The sequence below is a fragment of the Triturus cristatus genome, chromosome 7 (assembly GCF_964204655.1).
Source record: "Triturus cristatus chromosome 7, aTriCri1.1, whole genome shotgun sequence".
Classification (NCBI taxonomy): Eukaryota; Metazoa; Chordata; class Amphibia; order Caudata; family Salamandridae; genus Triturus; species Triturus cristatus.
Window position 1 is genome coordinate 1,072,059,769 of NC_140590.1, and position 25,619 is coordinate 1,072,085,387.

Consider the following 25,619-nt stretch of genomic DNA (forward strand, 5'->3'; position numbering starts at 1 on the left):
CCCATTAATGTATGCATATTGAGCGGGGTAGGGGGCCTGAGCAGAAGTGGCCTCACTTGTATTCACCTGTGTTTCACCAGTGTAAACGAATCCGTCCATTTTAAGAAAAATCTAAGTAAAGTTAAGAAAACACGCCTCTGTCAGAGACACCCCCCCCCCTTCTTTTTATAAAATGTTGCCGAAGCAGTGTTTTGCAGAAAGGCAATATGCAAATGTGGGCCACTTTTATTTTTGCGTGCCCGGGCAGATTTTTAATCTCAATCCAACCCTGGCAGAAAGCTTGCAGTATTGGGCAGTTGAGAAGCTGGCATTATTGGGGCAGTGTGAAAAGATGTATCTCTGGGACAGAGTGAGACATTGGCTATAGTGGGCAGTGTGAGAAGATTACAATGATGTATACTGAGAAAAGATAACATGAGAAGGTAATGTGTAAACTGGCACTGGTATATACTGTGGGAAGCTTGCATTACTGGGCAATTGAGAAGCTGGCATTCTTGGGGCAGAGTAAAAAGTCATGTCTACGGGGCAGAGTTAGACATTGGCTGTAGTGGGCAGTGTGAGAAGTTTGAGTGATTTGCAGTGTGAGAAGCTGCTAGTGATGGGCAGTGTCAATAGCCATGAATTCATTTTTGTAGTCTTTCCAAAATGTTATCACATGACCAGGTCACCTTCTTGTGCTCCTCCCCCGCACAAGGTATAGCTGGCCTGGCACCCAACTATGTCTAAAAAAGTCTTGAACTTTATAGATTAAGTAATTGGGTAAAAGGAACAGTTCTTATGTTAATGCTATATTAGTCGATTTCTACAGTGCGCTTCTACCTAAACAGGCCGGCTGGCTGATGCCAGTAAGAAAGGAAAACAGTAGAAACAGACCCAACGGTTGTGAGAAGAGCCAGGTTTTTAAGGACTTTCTGAAGGCTAGCAGATCATGTGTTGATCACAAAGATAATGGAAGAGAGTTCCATAAGTGGGCCGCCTTTGCCGAAAAGGACCTGCCCCCTAGGTGTTTGTGTCCAAACTTTGGGATGATAACAAGGTTCGCTTCAGAGGAGCGCAGCGGGCGGACAGATGTATAATGTTCAAACTTATGCTGGAGATAAAGAGTGCCTGTCCTGTAAACTGCCTTGTGAACACAACACAGGGATTTAAACATAATCCTCTTAGACACAGGCAATCAGTGTACAACATTCAAAGCTGCAGAAGCGGAGCCATACCAAGGCCATTGTAGCACTAATCTGGCATCCGCATTTTGAATTTGGTGTAACAAATTCCAAATGCACACAGGAGAGTCCAAATGACTGTAGGAAAGTGGAGTATTATGTCTTGAGGCTAGTTAGGCTTCACTATGCAATGCTCTCACAATACCTCAAATATGTCCTTTGGATTCACATTAATAAATCCCTAGCTGTGTCCTGTTAGTGTGGCACAGAGCAGTCAGGCTTTACTAGAGGAACATGTTTTAAGCATTCCAGTGTACCAACATGGATGATAAGTATCTGACAAGACTCGAAAGAAATCAGACACCAAATTAAAAAAATAAAGCAGATTTTTACATTTTAAAAGGAAAAATAAATTGGTGCATTTCACTACCACAAAACTTTAAAGCTGCGGTCAATGTATAAAAACATCAGTAACAATCGGTCACTTGCAGTTGGAGTCCAGTGGAAATCACTGGGGGTTAAGGTGATGTGGGTCCCAGGACCAGGTCATGAAAGTCAGTTGAATTTTGCTGGCTCGTAGCGCCCAGGTGCAGAATTGTCCTGGCTGTCCCTAGTGCTAAAGCGGGAGTAACGGGTGCTGGTTTTACTGCTTGGACATGCTGGTGAGGAAACAGATGCAAAAACTCGACAAAGGGGCCACTAAGGTCGCGGGTTGAAGATGCTGTTGGGTTCCCTCGAGGCACAGCAGTGAATAAAGGTAGAAGCAGCCGTACTGGCCACCAACAAACTTTGGCAACAGCAAGTCCAGCCTTGAGTTACTTCGACATCCTGCAGTTTGGGGGAAAATGGTAGGTGCCTGAAACTTGCTGGAGGTCAGGACTATATTTCCCACAATGCACTAGACCATTTACTTTTGGGCGATCCCTCAGTGGACCCAATGGCCCGTGATTCTTTGGTTCCAGGAGCGTGCTTTACCTGCTGGCTTCAGGGAACTAGTACCTCTAGTTCAAGGGAGTTCTGAGGTTGCCTTTGGGTCTCAGAGGTGTTCCTCTTTCCTTTGGAACCGGTCTCTGATTGGAAAGGAGTCACAGTCATTACGTGGCAGAGTGGTTGCCACAGGAGCAGGTTATTGTGCCTTCTCTTTGTGCAGGTTCCAAAGTCACAGAATCAGGTCTTTTCTTTGTCCTTGGTTGCAAGTCAATTCAGATCTAAGGTTCTGGTGCCAGGTGTGCCCCTTACTCCCTAGATTTAGGGGCATTAGGGATGTGGGTGCAAGTAGCCAATGGGTTACTAGCACCAGTGGCTAATTCTTCACTGCAGTGACCGCATCCTAGGGTGTGTGCTACCTTTTTCACCCAGAACCCTCGATTCTGCCCCTTCTTGAAAATTGAAGAAACCATACTTGACTCTACAGACCAGGTGGCCCACCCTAGGAGTGTGGCTAGCCTTCTGGGGGTGTACACCTCCTGCCTACCTAATTTTGCCTGCCTGAGGAAAAATTAGCCTGGGGAAGGGGGTTGGATGTTTCCTCCTTTGGGAGGCATATTAGAGGCAGTGGAAAATTTAAAGCTCACCAACTTGATGTGCCACTTCACTAGCCATCCTGTCAGGGAGGGAGGTGTCCCGTCCCAGGTTGTCCTTTGTTTCTGACACTTGGGAGTGTTCCCATCTCCTGGCAGGGGGTCAGGTTCCTGTTTTCATGGCAGCAGCTGCAAGCTATCAGCCAGGACACAGGAAAGACTGGAGCAATCAAGTAGCCACCTGGGTGCATGTCACATTAAATCTGACTTTGAGAAAAAGTAGGATTTGATGAGACAAGTTGCTTGATGCCAAACATGGCACTTTTCGGTGGGTAATAATGGAGTGGCAGCCTTTGGTTGCTCAGGTGCTATCCCATGTTATCCTGTTGCCCCCTGAACACTTATATTAGCCCCTAAAGGAAGGGAGCTACTATAGAGACATATAAGCTTGGATTTATATGCCCACACCTTAAATACACTCCACCCTGCCTCCAGGGTTCAGGAGGACTACCTTGGATCGACTGGCATATATTAAAAATAGTGCGGTGACCTTGCATTCATGGTGAGGGCAAAGTCTAGTTTGAGCAGTTTGCGCTTCTCATGTAGGCTGCAATGGCAGTCCTGTCTCCATCTGTTTATTTGGGTCACTCAGGGTGGCACAATCAATGCTGCAGGTCCTGTTAACCACTTTAACTCCCATAAACTGGGAACCACTGGTACCACTTACCAGGGACTTATAAAGGGGTTAAAGTCCTTGCAAATTGGAGTTACCAATTCACGTGTATCATATTTAGGGTGAGGATACTGGCACTGAGGCCTGGTTAGCAGGATTAAGTGCCCTTTCAGAGTTGAAAGCCAGCAGCTAGTTGTCCAAATGGGGCCAAACCAACAAAAAGCATGTTTATTTGCAATGACCGACTGCTGCACCAAATGGAGAACTGAAGCAGTGAGAAGAGGCAAGATTTTCTGCATGACGCACAGCAATGAGACGATGGTTGCTAACAGCTGATAAACAGTTTGTCAAGAATAGTTTGTCATCCATGAAAAATCCCAAACTCCTGACTGACTCAGTCGAACAAGGAGCGCAGTCCCATGATGTCGGCCAGAAGTTGGAGGGTAGGACCAGTGAAGGTTTGTTGCTCATAAACAGAGTATCTCTGTCTTTTCCACAATGAATTTAAATGAATTTTGGGACAGCCAAGAGGAGACGCCGGTCATGCATTGATGGAACCTATCAAAAGGATGAGGCACAGTATAATCTATCGAGACGAGCAGTTGTGTGTCATCCGCATAATTCATGAAGTTCACCCCATGTGATCTAAAAACAAACGTGCCACAGAAAATTTGCTTATTTATTAACTCCTTGTATTTTTAATGTTTGTTAGTGACATGCAGTTTTATAGATGGACTTATCTGCTATTTTCTAGGAATTATTAAAAAAAATAATTGTTTCATAGTTAGGTGTCAGGCCTCACTCTAATGGGTATATAAGGAGGTGAAGTATGTATCTTCATGACCAGTAATGTACACCAGCGGGAACAATACAACAATTAACCCCTTCAGCGCGGCGCGGATTACCGCGCTGTGCTGAAGGTTCTATTGCGCGGGCGGGGCCATGACGGAGCGGTTCCGTCATACGCACAGCGCAACCGATGCGCATGACGGAACCGCTCCGTCATGCGCATCGAAGGGCTTAAAACCGGTTACAATTGTAATCGTTTACTGACTTTTAGGTGCCCTTCGCAATACAGAGGACCCCTGGCATTGTCCACCAGGACCACGTCAATTAAAAATAATAATTAGCATACATTCCCCTTTTCGTTTTGTTGCTCTTCCTTTGCACGTATGTATGTGCTGGAACCGGTGCTTATTTTAAAAAGAAATCGTGTGTTTCATTGGACTTTTTGGGGCAGATTTACAATCCCCTTGCGCCACTTTTGCGTCACTTTTAACAAGGGAAAAGTGACGCAAAAGTGGCGCAAGGGGCTTGTAAATCTGCCCCTTTGTTCTTTGGCAGGCTGGAATTTGCGTCTACCACCAGCGACGCCCAATGAGAGCCGACTCAGTGTCAGCAAAATCCCCTTCAGCCAGCAGTCTGGAGGGAAAGGGGGTACAATGCACTCTAGTGTTTTCCTCAGAACCTTTTCTTGTTCTGCCAGTTTGTTGAACATTCTCCTATTCCATAGGTTGTTTACATTTTAACAATAGTGTAAACAATTTCTGTGCAATTTTGAAGCATAAAATGTGCATTACACAATGAAAATGTAAGTGTAGTAATAATATTAAGACCCCTGCGTACATTTTATATCGAAAGCAGAAATCTCCCGCAGATCCCAATGATTGGGCAGACAGTGGCTTTTACGGTTTCCTGGTTCCTCAGACGTACGCTGACAGCATAGATTGTCCTCGCGGGAATGCTGGCTACAGCAGCAACGTCTTGCAACTCTGCACAGTTGCGAGGAATTTATTCTCAAAAATATAAAGAAAAATATGGAGGTCTGGTGTTGAAAGCTCTGATTTTCACGTGGATGGCCCCTCTCCACACTTGCTGACTCACAGTTTGTCATCGCGTGTCACACAATACGAGCCAGGGTGCTGTTATCAATTTTACATCACTGAAATCATAGGGCTTGTGGAAAACAGAAAGCATTTCAAATGGAACAAGTATGGCAAACGAGCCACAACCAATCAGAAGGAGAATAGTAAACGGTGCGGCATGCAGCCAAGAGTGCCTTTTTGAGTAGGTTGTTGAAAATATATTACTAAAACATGGTGTGGTAGCAAAGTGCCCCCACCACCACCACGAGGGCTGCGCACTAGAGGCACAGTAAGTGGGGCAGCACAGACACTGCCATCATGTGGTGACCAGATGCTCCTTCATCACCTTACTATAGCAAGCTTAGATCACTGATATTCGGTGTTGGGTTCTGAAATAAGTGCTGGGGCTGAGCCCCAGGAAACACCGACACAAATTAAACACTGGCTGAAACTTAAAAAGCACAAACCTACCTAGGAAGCAATGGAGATTTTCTTATAGTTTCCTGAGGGATGGAGGGTTTATGTTTAGGCACGTGCTTACTAAGTGTTTGAGTTCTGTTACAGGGCAGGCCACTGTCGAAGAGGAGCTGGAGAGTTCTTCTCAGTGCAAAAGGAGCATTCTTACAAGAGTATGTTTAGGTAATGTCTGATGTGAATGAAAGAAGTGAGTCTGATCTGTAGTGAGGTGGCATTCTAGGTCTGAAAAAATAGATTGAAAATGTTTATCTTGTGTTTTTAACTTGTAGAAGATTTGCCTCAAACCTCCACGCCAATAATGTGTTTGTCTTCGCTCACTGTACTCTAGCATGAATGATGTCTTTTAGGCCCATCAGGAAAGAGTCTCAGAAACAGCACTCATTTTGTTGAGGGTTACAACATGATACCATTGTATGGCAACAGAGGAACTAATTAATCAATCTGGAATTATGCAATGGTCCAAAGGAGGGGTGATGTTTGGGTCCATGTCACTGCACTGTACTCCACTCCATGCCACTCTATGGCACTATACTCTATGCACCTCTACTCTATGCCATTCCACTCTACTTTACTCCATGACACTCTACTCCACTCTACAACACTCTACTCCACTATGTGTCACTCTACAACACTCTGCTCCACGCTATGCAACTCCCTCTGTGCCACTCCATGCCACTTTACTCTATAACATACTACTCCACTCTACTCCACTTTGCGCTACTCAACGTCACTCTATGCCACTCAACTCCACAACTGTCTATGCCACTCCACTCTACAACACTTCACTCTACAACAGTAGATGCCATTCCACTCTTTGCCACTCCACTCTACAACACTCTTCTCCACTCAATGCCACTCCACTGCATGACAATCTACACCACTCTATGCGAATCAACTCTACAACACTCTGCTCCACTCTATGCAACTCACTCTATACCACTTCACACCACCTTACTCCATTCTACACTACTCCAATACACTCTACTCTATGACACTCTCCTCTACAACACTCTACTCCACTCTACACCAGTCCACTCTATGGCGCTCCACTCTATGACACTCTACTCGCTCCATGACACTCCAGAGCTCTCTCCTCCACTCTATGTGACACTCCACTCCACCGTACTCTAAGACACTCTACTCCACTCTATGTCACTCCACTCTATGCAACTCCCTCTACCCTAGTCCATGCCACTTTACTCCAGAGTACACCTCTCCAATCTGCTCCAATACACTGTACTCCACTCCACGACACTCTATGCCACTCCACAACACTCTACTCCACTCTACCACACTCTATGACACTCCACTCTATACGACAACACTCTACTCCCTACACAACCCTTTGCTTCTCTCTATGCCACTCCACTCTACAAAACTCTAATCTACTCTGTGCCATTCCACTCTAAGACAACCCCACTCCACACTACGACACTCTGTTCTATGACACTCTACTCCACTGTATGTAACCCCCTCTATGTCACTTTACTTCACTCTATGTCACTTCACTCTATTCTACAACACCCTACTTTACAAAACTCCACTCTATGTCACTCTACTCCACTTCACTATACTCCCCTTCACTCTAAGCCATTCCACTTTACTGCACTCTACTCGCCTCTACAACACTCCACAACACTCCAAAACACTCCACTCCATTCAATGCTTCTCCATTCCACAACACTCCACTCCGCTCTACCCCACTCCACAACACTATACTCCCCTTCACTCTAAGCCCTTCCACCTTACTCCACTCTACTCCCTCCACAACACTCCACTCCATTCTATGCTTCTCCATTCCACAACATTCCAGTCCGCTCTACCCCACTCCACAACACTATATGCCACTCCTTGACACTCCACTCCATGCAACTCCCTCTACCCCACTCCACTCCACGTCACTCTCCTCTATGCCACTAACTTTTATCCATACTGAATAGCAGTCACGCAGGAGTGCATCATGACTAAAGCACATTGGCAAAGCCAATAGCTCTTACATAGGTGAAAACATTTGGCTTCACCAATGCTCATTTTGAATGGTGTCCCACCCATTCAAGGAGGGTGTATCAGCTCAATGGTTTGGGAATGAACTGCAGTCTAAAATCACTGATAAATGTCATTATAATTTGAAAGGAGGAGGAAGGTGCACTTTTCATGCCATCTCCTAGGGTTAAAGCACAATCATTTGCAAGGGGAATGTTGCAAGTCAGTCGTTGTGTTTCCTTTGTATGTTGCAACTGCCCTTTTTGTGATTGCAAAGTCTGTGACTGTGCGAATCACAGGCTCTGTGACAGCAAAAGGTCTTAGTATAATGGTCCCCTGTACCTATGCTCTTTATAACAAAACTGTGCAATAAACTATTTACAAATAAACATTTACCTTCTATATGTGGAGAGAAAATTCGATGTTTATGGACCCAAATGGAATCTGGACCCTGGAATCTGGACCCTGAGGATTGTTTCACGCTCTAGACAAACCGATGAATATTACTGAAAAAGAAACCATTGGAAGTAAAAAGGAAGCTGTTTTGCACTGAATGAAGTACATACCAGCAGGGCCGGACTGGCAGCAGCGGGCACCAGGCGTTTTCCCAGTGGGCCAGAAGGGTGGGGGCCAGTTTTGGACTGGTGGGTGGTGTTTTTTTTACTGGGGGCCGGTTTTGAAGCAGTGCTGCAATATCAGCCCCCCTGTACAAAAAGCGCAGCAGCAGTGTTTCCCACCAGCACCCCCAACTGCCCAATTCACCCCACGCCGAGCCCCCACCCGGTTGGTCCAACGTAATTGCCGGGGCTGGTTTGCGTTCCCAGTGCCCCCTGCCTACCACAATGAAGCTCAAATGGTTTATCTTGACTTTATTTTCTTGCATTCGGGACATGTCTCTCATTACCAAAATATTTCTGTTAATGTCTTTACACGAAAGTTGAGCTCTAAATCCTGAGGCAAGGCATCAGATATCGCTGTCCGATGTGTGATAAATTTAGAGTTGTTTTGCATTCTGACATGTGTTCTTCGATTGCAGGATTCTACAAGGTGCTCAAGTGTCTTCTCGGACTCCAGCAATGTCTTCCATGTGCATTTTATGTCTGCACCGTCGTTTAGTGCTTACGTTGGGAAAGAGTTTGGTTTGTTTCTTTGTAAAATAAATTATATATATATATATATACATATATATATATATATATATATATATATTGCAAAAGAACACACGCACCCATCAGCTGCGTGAAACAGGCCACTCCATCGTACTGTTAAAATTCATTTATTTCTGGCAGACACAGCATGATGCGTTTCGAGGTAAGGAACCTCTTAATCATATGCAGCATTCCAGGGGAGGGTTCGTTAGATTATTTAAACGTAACTGAAACATTGAAGAAGGACCAGTGTCCACTTGATTGTTAAAGAGGCAGTTCATATTTATGATTTTCAAATTTTACATCACGCATGCAAAATATTTTCCTTATTTGTCTTTCATAAAGAGTCTCTCAGGAGATTGCGTGATTGTATGTTTCACATGTGCGATTATGACGCTTTCATTCTTGTGCCCCTAAAAGTTAGGACTACAATCCCCAGGATGCCTCTCTCGTGTACATAGTTATCAATTTCTTCAATGTAGGTCTTAGCAAAACTTCATCTTGAATTTACTCGGTGCCAAATGCTTACGAAGCCTTTTACATATATATGCTTAAAAAGGAGGGCGGGAGAGGCACTCGCACTGTTCCTGGCGACACTGAAGAAGTTTTCTCAAAAACGAAACGCGTCTGCGCCTATTAAAAAGGAATATTTTGCTGTCCATTGAAGTCCCGTGTGTGCTTTCTTCCTCTGCAAAGTCGGGGGATCTTGGTTCTATATATATATATATATATATATATATTAGCATGAACTTCGTCAGCAGATGCGACCTCCTCGAAGCAACGAAGCACGGACCACAGGTTGGTGCAGCAAAATGAACTCTTTATTTCCCTGAGACCTCTACAGCCATGACGCGTTTTAGCCCGTAAAGGGCCTTGATCACATGACACATATATATACACTGTGGTATTTTTCTTTCAAAAGTCTTAGATTGATAATAGTGATAATATGCATGTGTTGTGCCTATTGGGTTGAGGCTGATGATTTTTGGCATGACTCGTGAATTGCTTGATGAATGTGGTCCAATTCTTTTAAACTCTGTGAGGTATGACTGGTTGTGGGTTATCATTGCCTGAAACGATTTTGATTTGTTCCAGAGGAATAGCTTAATCAATGAGTTTCAGGCAGTGTGAATCTCAAATTTCCCACTACAAAAGTGGCGGGCTGCAGGGTGGAGGAGACGGATGACCAGGCTTTGGAATGGACGGTTTCCATGAGGAGCAGCACTAGTACTGATTTGCATTAGATGGACATCTGTCTAGAAAGGCACTGTGAGCCAAAAACCAATAGGTTGGAATGCTATCCCGAGTGATTGCCACTGATTAGCCTAGTTGTAAGCATTTATCCCATCACCTTTTGAGTTTTTGATTGGTAGCAGTATGTCAGGAAACTTGAGACTGGTGCAGCTTTCCAAGCCTACTACTGCCAATGTTTGCGAATTCTAAAAAGTAGTACATTTGCACCCATTCAAGAAGTACTTCAATTGGTGCAGATTTACTATTTTCTTTGGCAAACCAGTCACTATACATTAAGTTTCTGCTTCAATGCATGAACAAGTTAAAAACTCCTAATGAAATGAGTACAACAAGAAAAAACGACTCCAACATAGCACACCCGACTCAGGGCTTCGAGACCCAACTACCAAGCCAAGAATGCATATGTGGGATGTCACACCCCACTGAATCAATGCCTGTCACACTTGGGCTTGGCAGTTCTCCCTGGCACCTCATGACTACCGTCACATACAACACAACAGCCTAGGTTCCCCGCCTTGGGATCACTTATTTTAAATGTATTTTCCTGCATTCACTCTTCTACATCTCTGCTGGCAGAAGCCTTGAAGGTAGAGTTGTCAAACCAGTGCATGTAGGCAGGACTCCATCTTTCCATCCTCACATTTTACAGTTCACTTTATCAAGTGACTGATGGTCCCATGTACGAAGCTCGAGTTGCAAATAGAGGCGGACACAGAGACAAATTAATAGGGTGAGTCAAGCCAGAGCAGAGCCATGGGTCTTGGCTCCAAGAGTCCGTGCACAAGCTAAGCCATGGAAATGTTTGGCATGCATATCATGCAGCAAATGTAATGTAAAAATAGAATACAGTCTCTTCAAAGTTCAAGAAAGTGTATTTCTTTAACATGTGGCACCGTTTCACCTTAGTTCTTCAGATTATATTACTGCACAGACAACCATTATATGAAAGTTATAGTTTTTAAACATGAACTTAGAAACATGTATGTATCCCTCCTCCCCAGCGTCTATGCCATTAGTGAACTAAAAGGCTAGTCAGTAGCCATGTAAACCCTAAATGTGGACTAGATTTTTTTCATAGATGGAGCAACATTATAGTCTATTAAATCAAGCATAAGAGGTACTTGACCAGCACACATCCTTAACTCAAGTTTTTAAAGTGTTCTTACAGCTGATTATAAATAAAAGAAGGCTCTGTGTTATAAAATATTTGCATAAGATCACACAGTTTGGACAAACTGAAGCTGGTATTGTTTTCAGCTTATCAGGTTTCATATTTTGAAATTCAGCCAACAGACTATATCTCTGTGGCTCACTCTCTAAAGGTCACTATTCAGTCTGTTACTACTGGCGGGAAAACAAACACAGACATAGCAGACCCTACGCTGGGCAGCCAGACCCAATTACTAGTCCAGGAATACATTTATTTCGGGGTGTCGCACCCAAACCATCCTCCCTGAAGTTACACCCCAAAATAGGTCTCCTGAGCCTGAGTGAGTCTACCAGATATTTTACCACTGTCTCTAAAGTAGAGTCCTCACCTCTCTAAACCCCTTGTAGTGTAAGAGATCCATTAATAATGTGTGTCTAGACTGTCAGTTTGAGGTACAGACAGCCATGGGTTTCGAGAACTCGAGGGAGTCCCTTTAATATTTGAAAATCTCTTCGGCATTACAGTACAAACAGCCCTGTCTCTGACTGACACAGGCCTTCACAATCTATATGGTCATTCAGATCAAAACAATACAAGGAAAATCTCTTCTAAGCCCAGGAGCCGAAGAAGATGATACTTTCATACAATAGGTGTCCTATGATGTACAACATCAAAAACAGCCTGAGCTTAAACTCAAGATTTCCCCAGTGCAGCACATGCTGTCTACTCTGAGATGACTACCTTGGCCCTCTTGAGCTCAGGGCCGCAATTCCATTATTTCTCTATTGCTGGCATTTCTTTTCACTATAATGTCCCGATGGTGCAAGTGAAGAGCTTCCTGCTCTGAACACAGCTTGACTATAAATAAGAACATATATGCTGCATCCGTGTTAATACAGGACTGAGGTGCACAAATAGCTTTACAATGCACCCCAGTCCTGAACTTCTGCATACATGGTATTCTAGCACTGAGGAGCACACACACCGCTGTCGATGCACCTCGGTCCAGAATGGCTGTAGCTTTGGTATTCTAGCACTGAGGAGCGGCTGTAGCTTTGGTATTCTAGCACTGAGGAGCACACACACCGCTGTCGATGCACCTCGGTCCAGAATGGCTGTAGCTTTGGTATTCTAGCACTGAGGAGCACACACACCGCTGTCGATGCACCTCGGTCCAGAATGGCTGTAGCTTTGGTATTCTAGCACTGAGGAGCACACACACCGCTGTCGATGCACCTCGGTCCAGAATGGCTGTAGCCCTGGTATTCTAGCACTGAGGAGCACACGCAACGCTGCACCTCAATCCAGAATGGCTGTAGCCCTGGTATTCTAGCACTGAGGAGCACACGCAACGCTGCACCTCAATCCAGAATGGCTGTAACCCTGGTATTCTAGCACTGAGGAGCACACGCTCCGTTGTCGATGCACCTCAGTCCTGAGTGGCTGCAGCCCTGGTATTCTAGCACTGAGGAGCACACACACCGCTGTCGATGCACCTCGGTCCAGAATGGCTGTAGCTTTGGTATTCTAGCACTGAGGAGCGGCTGTAGCTTTGGTATTCTAGCACTGAGGAGCACACACACCGCTGTCGATGCACCTCGGTCCAGAATGGCTGTAGCTTTGGTATTCTAGCACTGAGGAGCACACACACCGCTGTCGATGCACCTCGGTCCAGAATGGCTGTAGCTTTGGTATTCTAGCACTGAGGAGCACACACACCGCTGTCGATGCACCTCGGTCCAGAATGGCTGTAGCCCTGGTATTCTAGCACTGAGGAGCACACGCAACGCTGCACCTCAATCCAGAATGGCTGTAGCCCTGGTATTCTAGCACTGAGGAGCACACGCAACGCTGCACCTCAATCCAGAATGGCTGTAACCCTGGTATTCTAGCACTGAGGAGCACACGCTCCGTTGTCGATGCACCTCAGTCCTGAGTGGCTGCAGCCCTGGTATTCTAGCACTGAGGAGCACACACAGCGCTGTCGATGCACCTCGGTCCTGAAGTTCTGCAGCCCTGGTATTCTAGTACTGTATTGAGGAGCACACACAGCGCTGCCGATGCGCCTCAATCCAGAATGGCTGTAGCCCTCATATTCTAGCACTGAGGGAGCACACAAAATGCTGCTGATGCACCTCAGTCCAGAATAGCTGTAGTCCTGGTATTCTAGCACTGAGGAGCACACGCACCGTTGCCGATGCACCTCAGTCCTGAGTGGCTGCAGCCCTGGTATTCTAGCACTGAGGTGTACACCCAGCACTACCGATGCACCTCAGTCCAGAATGGCTGCAGCCCTGGTATTCCAGCACTGATGTGAACACACAACGAAGTCAAAGCATTTCAGTCCAGATCTGCAGCATCCACTTCGTCCCCAGTAAGCAAACCCGCACATATCACTGTCAGAGAACATCAGTCCTGAAGTTTGCACGCTGCTGGCACTGCCCCGCAGTATCCACTAGCTGCACTCCTGTCATTCTGGTACAGGTACCACCAGCACAGAGCTCCGAAACTACAAAGTTGATCCTGAGCCGTAGCACCTCACTCAGTACAGTACTGAAACACAGATCATGGCCCCATGGCTCAATCCTTCAATCCTGATATGCAGCCCCTTGACAGAGCACACTGAAGACACTTCCACACTGTGCTGCCAATGCGCCTTATTCTTGACCCGCTACATATGTTAATCCAGTACTGAGAGCCACAGCTGCGCATCAACTGCTGTTCTTGTAGTGCGCAATCTGAATGTGCGTCACTTCCTGCTATCCCAGTACTGGGCGTGAACAGAGCTTTGCCACTGCACGTTAGTCCTCACTCTGACCTGCAGCATTTCTATTTTCAGTACTTGGTTTCTACCCACAACTCTCAGAAAACACCTCTTTCCTGGCTTTCAAGTCTGTAAACTACTCCTGCACTAGGACCGCACACATCTTCTCTTACACCCTTTAGTCTTGGAAAACACGCCCCATTCTCTCAAAATCACCTGCAAAGTATCAGTAAGTAAAGGGGAAGTGGATAGAGAATGTGACAGGAATGTGAGTGTCATATGGAAGGGAAGCCTGACAGAAAGGGGAATGGTCACACGGTTTCGGAGGGTGTCAAAGATTCAGACTGAGGTATGGATTGGGATTACGACAGGGACGGGAGGTGTGACATAGGTTTGGATGAAGGTAAGGATTGGCTGGGAGCATTGCAGGGAGGGGGCAGTTTCCCATTACTGAGACTGTCACAGGGATTGAGAACGTGACTAGGAATGGGACCTTAAGAGTGACAGTGACAGGAATACGGGGCACCTTGGTATTACAGAAGAGGCCGCAAACACTCGTGCGGCCCCTTCTGTAATACCGATAGCGCTGGCGCACATAAAGCACCAGCACTATCTTCAGAGGGCGTTCCGCCATTTGCATAGGGTCGTGCCCTATGCAAATGAGGGAATCCCTTTGACAGTGCACAACCTAAAAGGTGGTGCACTCTCAGTGCACTCCCTGATGGCAGCCCTCTGGAGTAGGAAAAGGTGTTCCCATAGACCCACCCAGGCATCCCCTTGCAGGTGGGTGTTGTCACTCACTGCACTCACCTGCAAGGGGATCTCTATTCCCCCTTCAAAGTGCAGGCGGATTGCCGCCTGCACTGTAAAAACACAGAGCGGCTTCAAAGAAGCCACTGCGTTTTTCATATGAATGCGCTACCCCTAGGGCAGTGAGTGCTCCCAGGGCAGCGCATTCATCATAATACAACACATTTTCCTTCATTGTGCAGGCACACCATTTAAAAGGTGCTCCCAGCGCAATGAAGTAAAATGCCCTGCATGTATAATACGGCCCCTGGAGGTTACTCAACTCAAACTATGCACTACGCAAGAGTAATATGCAACACAGAAAGACAACATCGTAGAAGTAGCTAACACTCACAGGGAATGTAAGATTAAGTAAAATGTAAAATATAAACAGAAACTAAATCACTGACATGGATTACAGTCCCTTTTTTTACATTCATTGTTCAGATCGGCAGCTGTGTTATTGATTAGTAAAGTTAAGGGCATGAATATATGGCCCGATAGGGACCCGTTTCAATGTCCGTTTCTATTTACTATCGGGACCGGAGCGGAGACCCGGTGAGACCAGGCGCACTTATAACCCTGATAAAGGTGCTAGTTTTAGAATTAGATGAGGCAGATCCATTTCTTTTTAAGACATCATATAGCAACCGAAGAAAAACAAAGCTCACCCAACAAAGCTCGCCTAATTACATTTCCCAAACTATTTGGTTCCCTAAGTCCATACAATGCTCCTTAAGTTGTACTGAGCCATGCATGTGCTTGACCCCCTCTCCCCATTCCACGCCTCCCCTGTATTCCACTTAAGGAGTACTCACATCTGCCTCCTAGCCTTAGCAAGTGAAAGCACAGGGGCGTAGCTATCAATGGTGCAGCAGGTGATGTGTCCCAGAGGTCAAGGGGCCTGAGAGGCCCACTGTAACCTGATTAATGCAGCATCGAAATACCTAACTAGGAGTCAGGGGACCCCTCTCACCTGTTTGTACTCCGGGCTGGACTGACTGTAGCGGGCACCGGCCGTTTTCCGAGTGGGCCGGAAGGGTGGGGACCTGTTTTGGACTGGTGGGGGACGTTTTTAGGTTAAGCCTAGGCAGCGTGCATGCGCTGTCTGCAGGACCTGTTGTAATCTCCTCTATCGGCTTTTGGCATGCCCATGAATTGCCATTTGTTTATTGTTGTGTCATTTGGAAATACTACTTTTTTATTGGTGCATTGAGTCTGATTCTCCTGCTTTTGCGTGCTTGGGTCACGCCCAGGTGATTTCACTCATTGTTTGCTTGCGTTGGCCATCCCAATATGTCCGCGGTTCCTCCTGGTCATCCTGATCTGCCTTTTTATTTTGTAGTCTATCAACATCGTTTTAGGCTTTCAGTCCGTTTCACGGAGCAATGCTCTGTTCGGCACCTGCAAAGTTTCAATTTCTGTCAGGTAGCTGTGAGCTATGCCAATAGCTCTAACTCAAAAAAATGCGTGACCTATTGCATTTCTAATGCTTGTTATTGGGGGCGGATTTTGCAGCAATGCTGCAATATCGGCCCCATGTAATAAAAAGCACAGCAGCAGTGTTTCTCAGCAGCACCCAACCCCCCCCCACCACCTTTCCGAGGTAATTGCCAGTGCTGGTTTGTGTTCTCAGTCCGGCCCTGTTTTTTCTGGGGCTCATGGCACCCTTGCTGTATCGCTGAGAAAGTGTAGCAAATGAGAACAGGGATGAGAACAGACATCCTGTCAAGGGCCCGTTTGACCACATGGCATGACCAAGATGATTTGTAGGTTTGCCACACACTTCCCACTTTGTCACAGGATAGTGTCAGTAAGGCGTGTTGATCCCATCTCACCCTGTGGCGAGTGGGGAAATGGTATAGTGACAGCTCTGACAGGCATGCAGCCTAGTAAAGGGCTCTAGCCTGTAGCGCATGGGCTCCCTTGCACAGCAACGCTGTTGGCTTTTAACCAGGGGTCCTATCATGAAGGCCTTCACTGGTTCAGCGCAGAGCCAAGCGCCTGTTTTTATGTACCCGTGGTATGTAAGTCAATAATTTTAACCCAAAATTCATCTGAGTCAGAGCTTCCTTTTGACACAGTAAAGCTTGGAAACAATGAGCAATGTTTGCCTCTTTTCTGCTTCTTAGCTGTGCTGTCTAAAATAGTGCACAAATTCAGAGATATTGTTAAATTCATTTACTTCACACACGGCAGGAGCATAAACATCGGCGCTCGGGTCTGCACCGAGACAGCGAAGCCCTTCCTGATACGGCCCAGTACTCCTTCGTGTATTGACACTGCAAGGCTGTGTAAGCCTTAGGGAAGCGTAAATGAATCATGTTTACATCATTGTGCGTCTCAAATGTGTGGAGCTGACTGCCTTAGCCAATCTGGCGTTACCTTTCTTACTCTGAGTCAAACTGACAAAAAGCTGTCAGCAAATATGGAGGCTCGAACCCCCATCTCCAGAGATATGTGCCGCAACTGCAGCGCCGAAGGGGGAAATGGGACAACAGCATTGGAAGAGGCGCCGTCCGTACGTGCAATAGTCTGGGACTGGTTCTTTTTTGTGGCACTAGCAGAGTGTAACCAGGGACGGACTGAGAATGCAAACCAGCCCTGGCAATTAAGTCAAACCATCGGGTGGATGCTGGTGGGAAACACTGCTGCTGGTTTTTAGGTCTCGCCTGACCCAGCGCATGCGATCACTTTCACGGCCGCACGGCCGCTGTGATGTTCTCCGTGAGGCTTCAATAGATTGCAGCAGTTAAAACAAGCATTGGCATAGCCAATAGGTCTCGCTTTTGGGACCTTATAAGTGTTTAGTTATGCAATGCCAATGCTTGTGTTACAGGGGGCCGAAATTGCTGCACCACTGCAAAACCGACCCCAGTACCAGAAACGCCCCCCCACAGATCCAAAACTGCCCCCCCCACCTCCAGCCCACAGTGAAAACGCCTGGTGCCCGCTACTGCCAGTCCAGCCCTGAATGTAACACAGGCAGAATGAAGTGGGAAAACAATCCACACATCTCTTTGGTTTGACAACGGTCCAGCACTTTTTGCAAATTGACAAAACATATTTTGCAAAAATATAAGCAATACGCCACCATTGCACTGAACAGACACATCGTCATCCATGCAGAGCAATTTAATCACTGCTTTAACAAAGCATTATGGTGCAGATTTATAGAGCCATTTTGTGATTGCAAATGCTTCGATTCGTAAAACTGCAGGGTTTTCAACAGCTTCATTTCTTTTTCGTAGGTATTGAACCCATTTTGCAAGTTGGAAAAGAATTCCCGACTTGCAAAATGGTTTTACCAACCATGCCGAATTATTAGCACATTGCGCGAAAGGAGCGTTCCCTCCTTACTATGTTTAACCCCTTGTGTGCCCATGACGAGCTGGACTCGTCATGGGCCGCGGTTGCGCTGTGCCCATGACGAGTCCAGCTCGTCATGAACCCCGCCCGCTAATGCAACGGCCGGCACAGGGCGGGGAAAGGGCGTGGCACACAAGGGGTTAAGTAGTGTATGTATCAGTACTTTAAATGGCAAACATGAGTGCAGGTACTCACTAAATTGAGCTGTGGACAGCGGGTGGGTTTAGGGGGGAGCTAGGGCCGGGGCTAAGAGGACAGAAAGCGTGAACAATTAAATGGATCTAGATTTTAAAGAGGCGTTTCTGGTATCCGGAGGATTTTTTGTCCTTATGTGTAGAAAAGTGAAAATGTAATATTATCTTTCAGATTTTCCATGTGTATGGGTTACTTCAATATATGACACATAAAATACATTTTGCATTTCTGTACCATGCACAGTAACTAATAGTGTGGGCTCTTGAGAAAGAAAACTTGACAAAATGATGTACCATGCTCTCATTCTAACACCTGTGGTTTTCCAATGTTTAATGTATTATCACTACAGTGCCCAAGACCTTCCGACCACGTTACACTGACCACGCTGTCTTTACATAGGTTACTCTACTCCATGTCCTACACATTGGAGACAATAAACCATAGGAAAAGTAAGGTAATGCCACTGGCCTCGTCCCTGGATCGAAGAAAGGCTTTTTGCAATCAATGATTTACCCCAACCCATTGCTATACCGCACATGCACCCCCAAGAATTACCTGGGCCATTCTTTTCTCATTAAGATGAAACATAAATACATTTGCAAAACCATCAGCATCACAGCATCAAAATATACAACAAATCTTTTGTAGATTAAAGCAACTGATAGTAGCATTTGTAAATATTTTTTTTTTTAAATATTATTTACTTTATTCCTGTTTTTGGGTATTTTAGCTTTATTTTTTTGAGGCATTTTAAAAAAATATTGATGTCGTTTAATTTATATGTTGTTTTTATGGCTAGAGTGATATTAACATTAGTATTGCATTGTTTATATTTATTTTTTAATTATGTAATCATCATAATGTATATTGTTCAGTGGATGTGTGTATATATATATATATATATATATATATATATATATATATATATATATATATATATATATATATATATCCATTAAACAATATACATTATGATCATTACATATATATATATATATATTATTTTTTAAATATTGATCATTATTATTGAAATTTATTGATATATGTGCATCCAATAACTTTGTTTTATTTAGTATTTTTTGTATATTTCTATTTTGTTCTAATTTCCAATTACAAATTACTTTTATAATATTAACTTATCAAATAAAATTTTACATTTTTTTAATTATACATATATATATTTATCCACAACAAAAGCGCCGAGCCCAGGTCCGGATTCAAAAGCGTTTATTCAATATTGCAGGCTGCATACACGCAACTCCCTGACGCGTTTCGGCGAAGATGCCTTAATCATAGGGAAACTCGACTCCACAAAACACAGGTGTTATTAAGTTCATAGCCACATGACAGTTAGTCAATACTACAGTTCCCATAATGCTCTGTATGCTGCAGTGCTGTACGCATCATACCCAATGGTGTTTATTCCACATTGCAGTATAAATTAAAGTAAGTATCATCACAGGCATTGAAATGTTCATGTTTCAAATGTGAAAGTCATTTCATTGGTATACTTCGCTGCAGCCAAAAATAATAAATTTGTGCAAAGGGTCCGAACCTTGCCAAGAAAAGGCGATTGCCTCACTTGTCTCCCTTTCCTGCCTTCAGAATGGTTAGTATAAGGTAATTCCATTTTTCCATCCGAGGGTAGGCGGGTCATGCACCCCTTATTTCAATCCAACACAAAAGAACTCCATCGTGGGGGGCCCCCGACCCTTTAGGGCGGGCAAGGCTGACGGGGACAGAGGATCCCGTTAATTCAATCCACTACAAAAGTGCCGAGCCCAGGTCCGGATTCAAAAGCATTTATTCAGTATTGCAGGCTGCATACACGCAACTCCCTGACGCGTTTCGGCGAAGATGCCTTAATCATAGGGAAACTCGACTCCACAAAACACAGGTGTTATTAAGTTCATAGCCACGTTACAGTTAGTCAATACTACAGTTCCCATAATGCTCTGTATACTGCAGTGCTGTACGCATCATACCCAATGGTGTTTATTCCACATTGCAGTATAAATTAAAGTAAGTATCATCACAGGCATTGAAATGTTCATGTTTGAAATGTGAAAGTCATTTCATTGGTATACTTCGCTGCAGCCAAAAATAATAAATTCGTGCAAAGGGTCCAAACCTTGCCAAGAAAAGGCGATTGCCTCACTTGTCTCCCTTTCCTGCCTTCAGAATGGTTAGTATAAGGTAATTCAATTTTTCCATCCGAGGGTAGGCGGGTCATGCCCCCCTTATTTCAATCCAACACAAAAGAACTCCATCGTTGGGGGCCCCCGACCCTTTAGGGCGGGCAAGGCTGACGGGGACAGAGGATCCCGTTAATTCAATCCACAACAAAAGTGCCGAGCCCAGGTCCGGATTCAAAAGCATTTATTCAATATTGCAGACTGCATACACGCAACTCCCTGACGCGTTTCGGCGAAGATGCCTTAATTATAGGGAAACTCGACTCCACAAAACACAGGTGTTATTAAGTTCATAGCCACGTGACAGTTAGTCAATACTACAGTTCCCGTAATGCTCTGTATACTGCAGTGCTGTACGCATCATACCCAATGGTGTTTTTTCCACATTGCAGTATAAATTAAAGTAAGTATCATCTCCTACCTAGGAGTTAATGCTACCCGGTGATGTGACCCCACTTAGTGACCTAATGGTCGTCTCATGGAATGTTCGGGGTCTATTGAAAAAGGTGAACGAGGTGCAGTCTTACGTCAGGTGGATATTTTGCTTTTGCAAGAGACCCATTTGATGGGTACAAGAGTCCTTCCCTTGCCCAATTCGGCTTTTCTCATGTTTATCACGCAGGATTTACTGGGGGTTCCAGGGGGGTGGCTGTTCTTATCCACCGCAGGGTTCAATTTCAATACACAGCACATAGGGCGGATCTAGGGGGCTGTTTTCTCTTTGTCACAGGTACGATGTATGGAGAACAGGTCACCATTGGCAGTATCTATGCTCCACCTCCATTAGGGCCCGCATTCATTGATAAACTCTTGGGTGTATGGGGAACTATTCCTACAGGTTTGACCCTGCTAGGGGGCGACTGGAATGACACTATGGGGCCCTTGGACCGTCAACGCAACTTAGACACTCCACAATCACCGGGCCCCACTAAACTGCATACATTAGCCTTGACCTTGGAATGGGCTGACATATGGCGCGAATTTCACCCTACAGGGCGTAATTACACATATCTTTCGGCCGTCCATGGGTCACAGTGCCGACTGGATTATTTTTTGTCCCTCAGGTGTTTCTCCATAGATTTTTACAGGTACAACACCAACCGACTCTCAGACCATTCCCCAGTCACCATGCAATTTCATACATGCTCCCGCAAGCCGCCATTCCGTTGGCGGATGTCTCCTTGGCATCTCCGTAGCCCCGCCTATCAGCACATGCTCAATATGGCGATCACTTCTTATCTGGCAGATAACGGTCCCTCTGGCCCCCCTAGTAGCATTCTCTGGGAGGCCCTTAAGCGGACCATTTGCGGCACCGAAATCAGCTACCGCACTACAGAGAAACTTGCACGCCGAGAGCAGCTTGAGATCCTAGAGGCATGCCAGGTGACTCTATTTTCCCAACTCAGCTCAAACCTGAACCCCATCCTTCGCCCAGCAGGAACTCTGTCAGTATCAACTGGGCGAAGCCAAAGAGATCTGGGAGGCGTCACAACATCGGATATACCAGTGGGGTGATAAATCCAGTAAAATGCTCCACGGACTGTGCCAAGCAGATAGTACCCCGGCTGTTATGCCTACTATTCATGGCCCAGATGGGTCCTTATATGCGACACCGGAGGGTGTTGCTGGAGAGTTTGCGAGGCACTTCGCATCCCTGTATGCCCAAAAAGAGCAGATCTCAGCCGAACTCATTGCGGAGTTCCTGGGGGGCATTCCGCCTAGAGGGCTCCCCGACTTTCTCCGAGAGCAATTAGAGACTCCAATCACGTTAAAAGAATTGACTGGGCCCTCAATGCGCTACACCCTGGTCGCGCTCCGGGCCCCGATGGATTCCCTATGGAATTCCTCCGACCACACATGTACATTCTGGGCCTCATTTATTGGTGACTATCGAGGAAGCCACAGACCTAGCAAGTCTACCGGAGGACTGGGGACACGCAGAAATTGTGCTCTTTCTCAAACCTGGCCGACCTCCTGACGACCCCTCTTCCTATCGCCCCATCTCCCTTATCAATTTTGAACCAGAATTGCTAGGGAAAGTCCTGGTGGATCGCCTTGGGCGGTGTGTCGCAGACTTGATCCACCCTGATCAGTCCGGCTTTATGCCACAGAGAGCCACCAGACACAATATTCGGCGAGTCCATAACGTCATTGCTGCTGCTCCTGCATTGGGTCGACCTGCTGCCCTGCTTTTATCCGATATCGATAAAGCCTTTGACTCTCTGAGCTGGGTATATCTTTTTCAGCTGCTCGAGGCGATCAATTTTGGACCCCGCTTCTTGACATATATACGCCTGCTATACACCAACTTGACAGCATCAGTTCGTATCGCGGGACATCGATCACACTCATTCCCAATTCAGAGAGGCACCCGACAGGGTTGCCCTCTATCCCCATTGTTGTTTGCCCTCGCGGTCGAGCCACTGGCGGCCTGGGTCAGATGCGACCTGGAGCTTAGGGGGTTCGATTGGTCCTGATCACAGTCGGATCATATAGCGTTATACGTGGACGACATTCTCTTTTTCATGACAGACCCTTGGTACTCTGGACCCCATATATTAGAAAGTCTTAGGGTATTTGGAGGCACCACGGGGCCTACACGCCAATCCCGCTAAATCCATCATATTCCCAGTATGCAGACACCAAGGCCGCGAATCATGGGCCGCACAGCTCTCCCAAGCTACAGATGGTTTCAAATTTCTTGGGATCTACATCTCCCCATGCTCCAAGGTTTCCTGGGCGCACAACATCACCCCATTGTTAACTGGCCTTAAGAATGAAACAGCGATATGGTCCTCTCTTCCCCTATCCCTCTACGGGCGTTCGGCCATCTTCAAGATGGTTTCTCTGCCTCGGATCCTGTACAGCCTCCAAAACTTTCCATATGCTCTCCCTCGCGCGTGGTTTGCATAAGTGAATGCCATATAAAACAAATTCCTCTGGGGTGGCGGCGCAGTTCGTGTAGCACTCTGCACTTGTGCACAGTCCACGTACTGTGGGGGGATAGCGGCAGCTGATATCTACTCCTACTATGTTGCGTCTCACATCCTTGTAGTGAACGAATGGTGGTATAACTCCCCCACAGATCCGGCATATGCCATAGAACACGCAGCAATGGAACAGGTCCCTCTTCTTCACTCATTGTATAGCTCCACACGTCTAGAGCATTTACCGCTGGCAGGCAGAGTGGTTATACAGCTGTGGAGGGCAAAGACCAGACAAATGGGGTGGAAGGGGAAACTCACTCAGCAAACTCCCCTGTGGCAAGGTACACACCTTCAATCAGCGACTGCCTTGGGCGGGTTCCGGGGATGGGACCTGGTGGGGATCTCGGCCCTTGGTGACGTATTCAGGGGAACCACATTAAAATCATTCCAACAATTACAGACTGACTTTGGCCTCCATAAATCACAATTCTACAAATTTCTACAGCTTCGTCACGCACTCACTCCCCAGATCCACAATTTGGAGACTCTCCCTGAGTTCCAGCCCTTGGAGGGCCGCCTGCTAATGGGTGACCTTGGTCTACACAAGATTAGACAAATATATCAGACACTGATGACTCACACACCCACCACCCTTGACAAGACCCGACTTGCTTGGCAGGCTGACATTCCAAAATTAACCAACGATGATTGGGCCAAAGCGATCGCCAGCCCGAGGGGTGCGGCAGTCTCCACACGCTACCAGCTCATCCAGTTCAAATATCTGCATAGAGTATACTACACTAGGTTGCAGCTATGTCGGATGGGTGTCATTCAGTCCTCTACATGTTTGAGATGCGGCAGAGAGGAGGGGTCATTTCTACATATAGTTTGGAGCTGCACAGCTTTGCAGCCCTTTTGGAACAGGGCTCGGTCATGTCTTAATGAAGTGCAGGCATGGGTGCTTCCACTTGACCCACGGCTTTTCTTACTTCATTCAACGGACGATATCGGGAGGAACCGATATAAACAGCATCTGCTGTTCCTAGCCCTTACTATCGCCAAAAGGGATATTGCGCAGGGGTGGAAGGCGACATCTCCCCCGACCATAGGCAAATGGAAGAATGAATTATACAAATGTATGGGGGCCGAGATTGCTGTCTTTGAGGCCCAGGGTTGCCCCATGAAACATCGTAAGAACTGGACACGGTGGGCGACATATCGAGGAATTGACCTGCCCCCCCTGCCTGAGGTGGATCCATGAGTGGCATCCTTTGATCCCTGATGTGTATCACCCTGTGTTGTTGTATTGCTGCTCTGCTGTGCCATGTACTTTGGATCCAGTGTATCATGTGTCTTACTATGGAGATCGAAAACTGTCTGCATACTGTTTGTATTGTTTTACCTGCATGTTTGGCAGGTATTGTTTATTATCGTAAAAATGGTTACCCATGCAAACATTATCCTCTCATTTATACAGGTCATTGTAGGGCTTGCGCCCCTCATAATGCAAAATAACCTAATAAAATTTGTTATAAAAAAAAAAATGTGTTTCAATCACAACTAGATAAAAAGTAATTCAAAGTGATTGGGCACACAGTGCCATCTTGGACCAGAAATGTTATGATTGTTAAGTGATCACTTGCTAATTGCTTTAATTAGTCATAAAAATAGTTGCCTAGGTAGCGTAATCTGTAAATAACATTAAATATTTAAATGTAATAAAAAAAACGTTGATAGAAATAATTCTCTGTCATTTTATTTTACTATCACCACAAATGTATTTTCAACATGTACCTGAGTTTCTCAAATCTAAAGTTACTTTAAGAGGACGCGCAGCCTTTAGAAGAATCACAAATATGCTGGATTTCATTTTGAATATCAAATAACTTCCTAGTGAGCCACAATTAATAGATATGCACATAATGATATGCAGAGCTGAGTTCTTATGAGGCGCTGCGTGGTTTGCATTTCTCGGCTGCTTTACTCACCTCTGCGGCATAATTTGATCTTGAACTGCTACATAATTAAAATGTCTCTGGTTTGGCGCAGGCACAGATAGAGCCATGGTACAGTAGAGGCGAACCGCCGATATTAGGACCGCCGTTCTCATAACATTTAAATAGAATTGGGCACCTCACTAGAGATGTGCG